This window comes from Salmo salar, chromosome ssa05 (genome assembly GCF_905237065.1).
Source record: "Salmo salar chromosome ssa05, Ssal_v3.1, whole genome shotgun sequence".
Classification (NCBI taxonomy): domain Eukaryota; kingdom Metazoa; phylum Chordata; class Actinopteri; order Salmoniformes; family Salmonidae; genus Salmo; species Salmo salar.
Genome location: NC_059446.1, coordinates 59,911,507 through 59,922,184, shown reverse-complemented (window position 1 = coordinate 59,922,184; position 10,678 = coordinate 59,911,507).

Genomic DNA, 10,678 nt, shown 5'->3' with positions numbered 1-10,678 from the left:
AGTGTTTTGCCTAATGTGAAAAAGTGTCATGTACTGTAATTAACAAAAAAACTAAATTGAGAAGATATCAATATGTTTTGTTTTGGTGATTAAACCAATGTACTCATTATATTTTGCAGTAAACTTTTATTTTGAATCAATGGTTGTGTGGTCAAAGATGTATACAAACTAAATGGATGCACAATGAAAGGTTTTGAATGTAAGACTTGCTGCGTAACAAGTGGTACTAGTGTGGAGTTTAGAAAATTCACCACATACTTGTGAAAATAGTACCAAAGCACAAAAAAAGGTGCCAACAACTTCCTGTGAGACACACACACACACACACACACACACACACACACACACACACACACACACACACACACACACACACACACACACACACACACACACACACACACACACACACACACACACACACACACACGCGCACACGCACACAGTCTTGTACAACTAACCTTGTGGGGACACACAATTCAGTCCCATTCAAAATCCTATTTCCTAACCCATACCCTAACCTGCACCCTAAGTGTAACCTTAACCCAAAAACCTTAACCCTAAACCTAGTTCCTAACCCCAAACCCCCTAGAAGTAGCATTTGACCTTGTGGGGACTAACAAAATGTCCCCAGTTGGTCAATGTTTGTTTGTTTACTATTCTTGTATAGTTAAATACACACACACACACACACACACACACACACACACACACACACACACACACACACACACACACACACACACACACACACACACACACACACACACACACACACACACACACACACACACACACACACACACACACACACACACACACAAATGCCCACTCGACAAAAACAGACATATCCTCTCATGTGAAAGCCCGATTTTCCTAAACTATTCATCAGACACAGCCTCAGAAGAATAACCATTAAATACATTTTTTTTTTTAGCTGGTGGGCTAAAACTGATTTCCTTTCATTATTTTTGTATGAATGTATGTATACTACCTGACCAAAAGTATATGGTCACCTGCTCGTCGAACATCTCATTCCAAAATCATGGGCATTAATATGGAGTTGATCCCCTCTTCACAGCTATAACAGCCTCCACTCTTCTGGGAATGCTTTCCACTAGATGTTGGAACATTGCTGTGGGGACTTGCTTCCATTCAGCCACAAGAGCATTAGTGAGGTCGGGCACTAATTTTGGGCAATTAGGCCTGGCTCGCAGTTAGCGTTTCAATTCATCCCAAAGGTGTTCGATGGGGTTGAGGTCAGGGCTCTGTGCAGGCCAGTCAAGTTTTTCCACACCGATCTCGACAAACCATTTCTGTATGGACCTCGCTTTGTGCACAGGGACATTGTCATGCTGAAACAGCAAAGGGCCTTCCACAAACTGTTGCCACAAAGTTGGAAGCACAGAATCGTGTAGAATATCATTGCATGCTGTAGCGTTAAGATTTCCCTTCACTGGAACCATAAAAAACAGCCCCAGGCCATTATTCCGCCTCCACCAAACTTTAGAGTTGGCACTATGTATTCGGGCGGTAGCATTCTCCTTGCATCTGCAGATTCATCCGTCAGACTGCCAGATGGTGAAGCTTGATTCATCACTCCAGATAACACGTTTCCACTGCTCCAGAGTCCAATGGCAGCGAGCTTTATACCACTCATGTCTACGCTTGGCATTGAATTTCCTGATGAACAGTTCAGTTCTTGTGCTGACCTCGCTTCCAGAGGCAGTTTGGAACTTGGTAGTGAGTGTTGCAACCGAGGACAGTCTATTTTAACGCTCTATGCGCTTCAGCACTTGGCGGTCCCTTTCTGTCCCGTTCGGCTGTGTGCTCAATTTTATATGCCTGTCATCAACGGGTGTTGCTAAAATTTCCGCTACTTTTGTATATATAGTGAATGTGTATGTATGCGTGCATAGACAGTATATTATTATTTTCTTTGCTACTGCAGATACAGTGTTTTATAAGCCCATGTGGGCTGGGCATCCTGAAGACGTGACACTATAATAAGGAAATCAATCAATCAAATCCTTGCTTTACTTTAGACATTCCCAGCTAAGACATACTTTGTCTGCCACCAATAGTTCCTCTCCATTCCATGTAGACTCATCTGTGTGTTCTTCCCAGCTTCAATTAATTAGTAGCTTTGTGCTCTTCTTCAACAAATCTATTCCCTGTATTTCTTAACCAAAAATCCCGTCAGGAATAACCTCAATAATCTAATTTGGAGAGGAGTGTAATAGTCAGGGGCCGCTCAGACATGATTAAGTATTAGTTTGACTTTGAACCAAGAATAATACCTACAATGCACGTGTCCCACTTAGCTAACGTTACACTCCCAAGACATTTTCAAGTGTGACAAGGAGAAATGTTTTGCATAACATTTAAATGTGTTAATGAAAGGTCTACAGTATTCATGAGAATGATGTTTAGTGGCTTTGGGGCCTGAATGGACGAGGTGTGACGAACATATTCGGAAACATACCTAACTCCATGTCTCAGTAGTCTGACTGTGTGTATTGTAGTAATATGCTATGTTGTTGGATGGTGTTGATCTGTCAGTAAACATGTGGTCTATTGAATGTGTAGTGAAGAAAAGTGAAGTAAACCCTTGAGTCTTGAACACAAATGTCAAAATAAAGATAATTCATTATTGACAGTTCCGGCAAAAGTTAAGATTACATTTGTCCATCAAAGAGCTCGTATAAGGGCATGGAAGGACGTCGCGTATGGATTAATGATTGCTACGTTTCTATCCACAAGAGGGCAGTATAATATTATACATCTCATGTACATAATCCAAAAAGGACCTTTAGTCAGACGCCATTCATGTATAAAGCAGTAAATAAACATCTAAAATGTTTATTGATCATTGCCTAGATCCTGTCGAACATGGATTTTGCTGCTCTGTAAATTTGATTCATTCACAACAGCAACCCTGAAAGTGGCTTTTGTGCCTGGAAAATATCCTGCATGTACTGTACAGGAAGTTTGACAAGTGTTTAATTTCCTGAAGTGACTGTCTAGGAGAGTTGTGGCCTCTATGCTCATGGCAGCTCTGCAGCAGAGCAGGCCCACTGTATACAACTGTAGAGTAGACCACTAAAAATATCAAAGTCCCAATTGCTTGCTCGTTCGCTCGCACGCTCTCTCTCTCTCTGAGTCATTACAGCATGTTTGCTGCTCTTCCATAGAAATCAATGTAGAAATCACTACACACTCATCTTTAATGGTGATGTGGAACTCATAATATCTGGATGCTTTTGACTTGATCCTGCTCTGTTTACAATGTAAAATAAGGGGATCACAAGCGCTTTTAAAACATATATTTTGCTGTTTATGACCATGAGTAATCAACCTTTCGATTGCCACAACAGAATTCTATGATGTATCACATCATTTGAATTAACGAGGTAGAGCGCAGATACATTTGGTGTGAAAACAGAAATGAAATACAACAGAAACTTTTGGCCTCTCAGACAGAATCCCTATTCGTGAGGATTCTTCATCACACAAAGATTCCTCTGTTCTGTGGCCCATCATTTTGTGTTCTTGTACTTTGGGGGCAATCTACTGTATGTAATATCCATTGCCAGATGATCAATTCTTAGGCAGTGCTTCTGCTCTTCACTTTCCCCTCTCTCATTCTCTGTTTTTTTACCTGATGGAACTGTAGAGAATCCGGAAATAGCCCAACTCATTTAAAATGACAAAGACTAAAATGTTACTGCCTGAAAAGAAAATCAGCATTTCTCCAAACTGTCATCTCCTCAATCTCCCAAAGACAGTAATGATCCTTAGGCTGTGCAATTTAAGGAAAAAATTTGTTTGTGGAAAAAAAAGAAAGAAGGAATGATGTCTCGGGGAAGGATGGGAAGAGGTTCCGAATCATTAGCTCTGTGGAAGTGCCGCTGTTACGGGACTAATTGAGTGTCCGGGTGAGCCATCGTTGGGTCGGCCTCAAAGCGCCGGCGTCAGCATAACCAGGTGGGCGGCTGTAAAGCTAGGAAAATGAAGCCCCACTTCCAGGCAGGAGTAATCAGTGCAGTTTAATAGGGGCGACTTTGAGCTGATTCAGCCGATGAGCGGTGGGCGGCATAAAAGGTCATGAAAGGCAGAGCGAGGGAGTGTATGGTGTGTTAAGTGAGGTTAGGGACACGTACTGCTGAGTTAAGCAATTTAATTACAATGTACAAATACCTGAAGATGTGTAAGGAAGTGGAAAAATGGTCTATTGTCACACTACACTCCCCGTTCTGTTTGATCTTGTTCGTTTCAACAATGACTTTGGAATCCAGGTCACACCGCCTTTCTCAGACACTGGAACAAAGTGAACAGTGGTTGAATGCTTTATCAGGCTCTTCCCTCCTTGCAGCCTTGAGTCTCGCAGAATCACCACACACGGGTGGAGGAGCTTTCAGCTTTGTTAGTTGTAGATCTTAACTTTTAGGATAATAATGATATCATTCCCTTGCTTCACATCCTGCAAGTCACATAAGCCATTAACATAACTCTGAACTTCCCGTGAAGTTGATATGCCCACCCTTTTTTTATGTCAAGAATTTAGAAATTACTCAAGAGCTATAACCACATAGCTGCTAGACAAGCTACCCACTAAGCTGGAAGTGGAAACCAATTTCATCATCCATTTCACTTCATCATCCACAGCTGGACAGGACGTACAGTTGAAATCGGAAGTTTACATACACTTAGGTTGGAGTCATTAAAACTCATTTTTCAACCACTCCACAAATTTCTTGTTAACAAACTATAGTTTTGGCAAGTCGGTTAGGACATCTACTTTGAGCATGACACAAGTCATTTTTCCAACAATTGTTTACAGACAGATTATTTCACTTATAATTCACTGTATCACAATTCCAGTGGGTCAGAAATTTACATACACTAAGTTGACTGTGCCTTTAAACAGCTTGGAAAATTCCAGAAAATGTTGTTGTGGCTTTAGAAGCTTCTGATAGGCTAATTGCCATAATTTGAGTCAATTGGAGGTGTACCTGTGGATGTATTTCAAGGCCAACCTTCAAACTCAGTGCCTCTTTGCTTGACATCATGGGAAAATCTAAATAAATCAGCCAAGACTTCAGAAAAAAAATTGGTTCATCCTTGGGAGCAATTTCCAAATGCCTGAACGTACCACGTTCATCTGTACAAACATTAGTACGCAAGTATAAACACCATAGGACCACACAGCCATCATACCGCTCAGGAAGGAGACACGTTCTGTCTCCTAGAGATGAATGTACTTTGGTGCGAAAAGTGCAAATCAATCCCAGAACAACAGCAAAGGATCTTGTGAAGATGCTGGAGGAAACAGGTACAAAATGATCTATATCCACAGTAAAACGAGTCCTATATTGACTTAACCTGAAAGGCCGTTCAGCAAGAAAGAAGGCACTGCTCCAAAACCGCCATAAAAAAGCCAGATTACAGTTTGCAACTGCACATGAGGACAAAGATTGTACTTTTTGGAGAAATGTCCTCTGGTCTGATGAAACAAAAATAGAACTGTTTGGCCATAATGACCATCGTTATGTTTGGAGGATAAAGGGGGAGGCTTGCAAGCCGAAGAACACCATTGCATTCATGAAGCACGGGGGTGGCAGCATCATGTTGTGGGGGTGCTTTGCTGCAGGAGGGACTAGTGCACTTCACAAAATAGATGGCATCATGAAGGAGGAAAATTATGTGGATATATTGAAGCAACATCTCAAGACATCAGTCAGGAAGTTAAAGCTTGGTCGCAAATGGGTCTTCCAAATGGACAATGACCCCAAGTATACTTCCAAAGTTGTGGCAAAATGGCTTAAGGACAACAAAGTCAAGGTATTGGAGTGGCCATCACAAAGCGCTGACCTCAATCCCATAGAACATTTGCGGTCAGAACTGAAAAAGCATGTGCGAGCAAGGAGGCCTACAAACCTGACTTAGTTACACCAGCTTCATCAGGAGGAATGGGACAAAAGTCAGCCAACTTATTGTGGGAAGCTTGTGGAAGGCCACCCGAAAAGTTTGACCCAAGTCAAACAATTTAAAGGCAATGCTACCAAATACTAATTGAGTGTATGTAAACTTCTGACCCACTGGGAATGTGATGAAAGAAATAAAAGCTGAAATAAATCATTCTCTCCACTATTATTCTGACATTTCATATTCTTAAAATGAAGTGGTGATCCTAACTAGGAATTTTTACTAGGATTAAATGTCAGGAATTGTGAAAAACTGAGTTTAAATGTATTTGGCTAAGGTTTATGTAAACTTTCGACTTCAACTGTATATCTATGCATTCAGGATTTCAGTGCAGAGGGAGAGCCTGTTTTATTGCACCTATCATCTTCAGAGACAAGTTGAGAACAGCCTCTGTTTAGCACTAGGATAACGGGGCTTGCTGTGATCACCACTAACGGCCCATGATGAGAACACTCAACCTGTCTCTTCCTGTTTCCTCTGGCTCTCTGTTTATGCTCCCCGGCCATTCACAGCACAGAGGCTTTAATGGGGCACCACAGAACCAACCAAACAAACAATAATCACCCTGTAAGGTGTCAAACCAGGAGGTGTTCACCACATGATGAGGCAAGACGGTCAACATACCCTCCCTGAAGACATCGATAGTTGATGTCGTGGTATTGGTGTCGGGATCATCGATTTTGGTCCGCTCTCGCCTGCAACAGAAAGCCTTGGGTTTGTCTGAGGACACAGTCTAAATATAGGAGTAGGTTCCGGGGCAGCTGTGGTTGGGGTTGTGTGTTATGAGTGTGTTTTTGTTTGATAGGTATCAGTGTGGACTGGACAGGATGAAGGCTGTTTAGACTGGTTGTGCTGTGGGACTTCCAGTTGGCTGAAAATACTCTGGCAGGTCTGAGACCAGCAAGTGGTGTGTGTTGGGGGTTGTAACTGGGGCGGGATGTCCTGGTCTGGACAGGTGCAGGGTGAACAGGTTGAGACAGGCAGGGAACATGGGAAGAAATGGGAGGTGGCACGAAGGGCGGGGAGTGGGTGGTGAAGGAGGGGAGGGGCACAGGAGACTTGTCAGAAACGGACAAGCACAGGTGGCTTCTTGTCTCCGGGTGAAAGTGTCAGAAGTGCTGAGTCGAGACCTCTACTGTGCCAGAATGGGCCGGATTGAACCGGCACCCGCCCCCTCCGCCAACTGTAGCATTGGGGGTGTGCTACGGTCCACAAGCGCCAGACGTGCCAGGCATGCCAACCATACAGCATAGCTCTCTACTGACATAAACCCTGATTGTGGCTGAGCCCAGCGCGACAAGCCTCAACCCACAGTGTAAAGGCCACGTAGCTGGAACAGAGAGCACTGTTGATATGGGCATATGCTTCACATTCCCCATGGAACAACATACACACAGTCTGTGGCTTTCTCACTGGCTAGCTCACAAAGGATGAATGAAACAGCCAGTGAACTTGAATAAAATTAGCTTACAGGAAAGTTAATATGTTTAGCTAAGCCCATTAGAAATGTACTGTATACACTGTATGTTCTAGGTCGAGGAAATAGGATCTTGTTTTAGGCAATAGTTGAAAATGTTGAAATAGTCCTTCAGGTCAGAATTGTGGACAGAAAAAAAAGGAAAGCAATTTAGAAAGCCCTGAAGAGAATTATCCAATCAATCACAAAACATGCAGAAGGGAAACAGAGAAACTGTCTGGTAAACCAATACGTTTCAGAGGGAGACTTGACGGTACGTGGTTGACTGCTTTGCAGTGGTAGGAGGACAGAGAGTAAGGGAGGACAAGGTCAGTTTGATCGTGTTGGCCAAGCTACTGTAAGATCTGCATGGGTCCAGAGTCAGATCAATGCTGAACAGGGGCCATAAGAGGCCACTATATGGTTAGTGTTAGTGTAAAAAGCCTCGCCCCATGAGACCTATAGCCTGATAGGATTTCACCCGTAATCCATAATAGGTATGCCTGTCAATTACCTTCGCATGACACATTTGTGTTGGTGATAATGAATTTTGAACACAGAATGGATTCTATAATATCTATGTGGTGTAGACGAAATACTATTACAGCAATTTTCTCCCACATTCTTTTCAGAATGAAAGGGTCTTTCATGAAAGGCAATAAAGGAAGGAGAGCATGAAAGAGAAATTGTATATTTTTCATACTGCAATTTTCAGGAAAATGAAATGGTTTTCACCCTAGTAGAAAGGAGACTAGAGGCTGCTTGTCTCTGTGTTGGTGAAGCCTTGTGTTTCTCCACCAGTGTTTATAGGCCATTTAAAAGACTCCAAATGCACTGCGGTTTGTGGCCTACTAGTCCTTCCCAACTCCTCTCTGGGAGCGAGGCCAAACTGGGCCTACTGTAAAAACAAATACTGCAGAAATAGTGAGGAGTCTGAGTTATGGACACTAGTCTTGTGGATAGAGAGTTTATGGCTTATATGTCTTTAAGTGCTTCCATCGTTCTGTCATCAAATTTTATTTCACTGAGTGTAGCTTCTACAGAGCTTAGCAATGATCTGGTCAATAAATGTTTCCATTTTTCAGAAGGAAATCATTCTGAGGGGATCTATTGCACATATTCAAGCACAAGACCAAAACAAGATATTTGAGGACGTGTCCCTACTCTTATCAAAGAGGAACATGATTAACTATGATTTTAAGCTATCTTGACTAAATGCACTTAGAGAGTCTGTAAGGAACGTTTGCATCCAAGACCAACATATAATAAGCATCCTAGGGTACTGGACCAAAGTAGTCATTTCAATAACCCCCTATCTTATCAAATGTGTGCTAATGCCCTTCAAAGCATACCAAAGTTAATTCAAAATTGACTTGAAAAAACCTAACCTTGGTTTCCTCATCCCCTTGTGATACATACTGACCGAAGATAGTATGCCGCTGACTTTTAAGTGAAAACTTCTTCATGGTCAACTTCAGCAAGACGTTTCTGTCACCAAATGAGATGAAAGCCTTGGTGGTGGAGTATAAAACAATCCAGTTTAATGAGGAGCTTCCTCAGATCGTTTCCATCGAGTCTTGGGGGCATTCATAAATGGAGTCCTTGTATTCTACTCTCTAGAAAAAGCACAGTGTTGAATTTGCCCTCAGAAGGCTGGCGTCCCTACATCTCTTAGTTGAAGCACACATGCGCCGACTGTGAAAAGAAAATGAGGAACTTGAGGTTAGCGCTTTCACAGTATTTATCATTCATCAAATAATGTCAATCAAATAAACGGTGTTAATATTGTAAAGCCTGGATTCACATTAGTTGACAACTCAATCAAATGTTCGCAGTGGGAAAAGACAAAGCTGTATTTCTTTATTCTGTGGTCATATTTGTTGTCTGGATTGTCAAACAGCAATGCTGTGGTCTGTATAGTGACAGCCAGGTGCGGCGAGGCCACCTTCTTTGTTTAAGGCCAGTGACAGTGATGAATGGGACTGTATGAAAGCGGCACAGAAAAACACAAGAAAGGTTGATGGAGGGAAAGGTATGAATACAAGGAAGGGACAAGCAGCATTACACGTGTCCTGAAACCTGGATCAATGTTCTCAGCATCGTCTTTTTTTTGCATGCAAAACCCTGTCAACTTTTCAGCGACAGTGATTATTCCACTGACAGGTCTCGCTGGTTAAAAAAAAATGGTGACTGCGTCTGCCCAGCCTTTCAGACGTTCCGTTGGGAGATATGTAATGAATTCTGATGCCAGCTGTCAGTGTGCTGTCGCTAGGGTGGACACGTCGGGAATAGGAAGTCATTTTAAGGCGATTCCGTGATTCCACTGGAGCTGTATTTCTTAGGGGAGGGGGAGGGGGATGGGCTGAGGGGAGTGGAATGTTTGGGTGGAGGGGGGTGCAGGTAGGTCACAATGGAATAGCTGACAGCATATAAACCTATTTAGAAGGAGAAAAATACATGGTTTGTGAAGTCAACAGTCAGGCGGATTAAGGGAGGTGTGGGACCATGCAAGGTAATTGGAAAATGTATTTTTCTGTCAATCATATGTGGTGTTTTCTAACATCGGTATTCTATTAGTTTTTCTTCGATGTAGAAAGTTGAAGGACCAATCTAGTTCTGGAATTTGCCAGACAGTGACTTATTTCAGGGCGTTTGATTTTTCTCATCAGGAGAACAAGTGTAGGTGGTGTTTTGATCTAATTTGTTTCACATGAACTTCCAGGGGTGAAATTCCTTTATTTGAGGCCAGAAGGCTTTCTCATACACCTCAATTCAAAGACTAGACACACACAAAAAAAAGTATTCCCATATGAATTCAAGTCACACAGGTGTAGGCCTGCTTTGCATCAGATAAACTAGCTTTGCCGTTAAAAGCACCAAAATAAGGTTTATACATTTAAAAGGACAGCTCTTTCCTTAAGGTGCAAAGTGGTTTAAGTGATACGTCTCTGATAAGCCATCATAAGTTATTTCAAGGCCGTTTACTTATTTGACCACAGCAGTAGACTCCTATTAAATAAATGAACGCCTCACCTCTGTGTGAGTGGGGCCTTTTGACACCCTACTCCCTCCCACCACTACCCCCATGCTAATGCAGTCATGATTACCCAACAGGCACTGAGGATAATTATGTACGTTAATCAATACAGGCTTGTCAGGAGGAGCCAATGTTAAACATTTTCAGCACATCCTTATTGTACCTCATCAACATGGAGAAGGTAACAGCCAAGACAT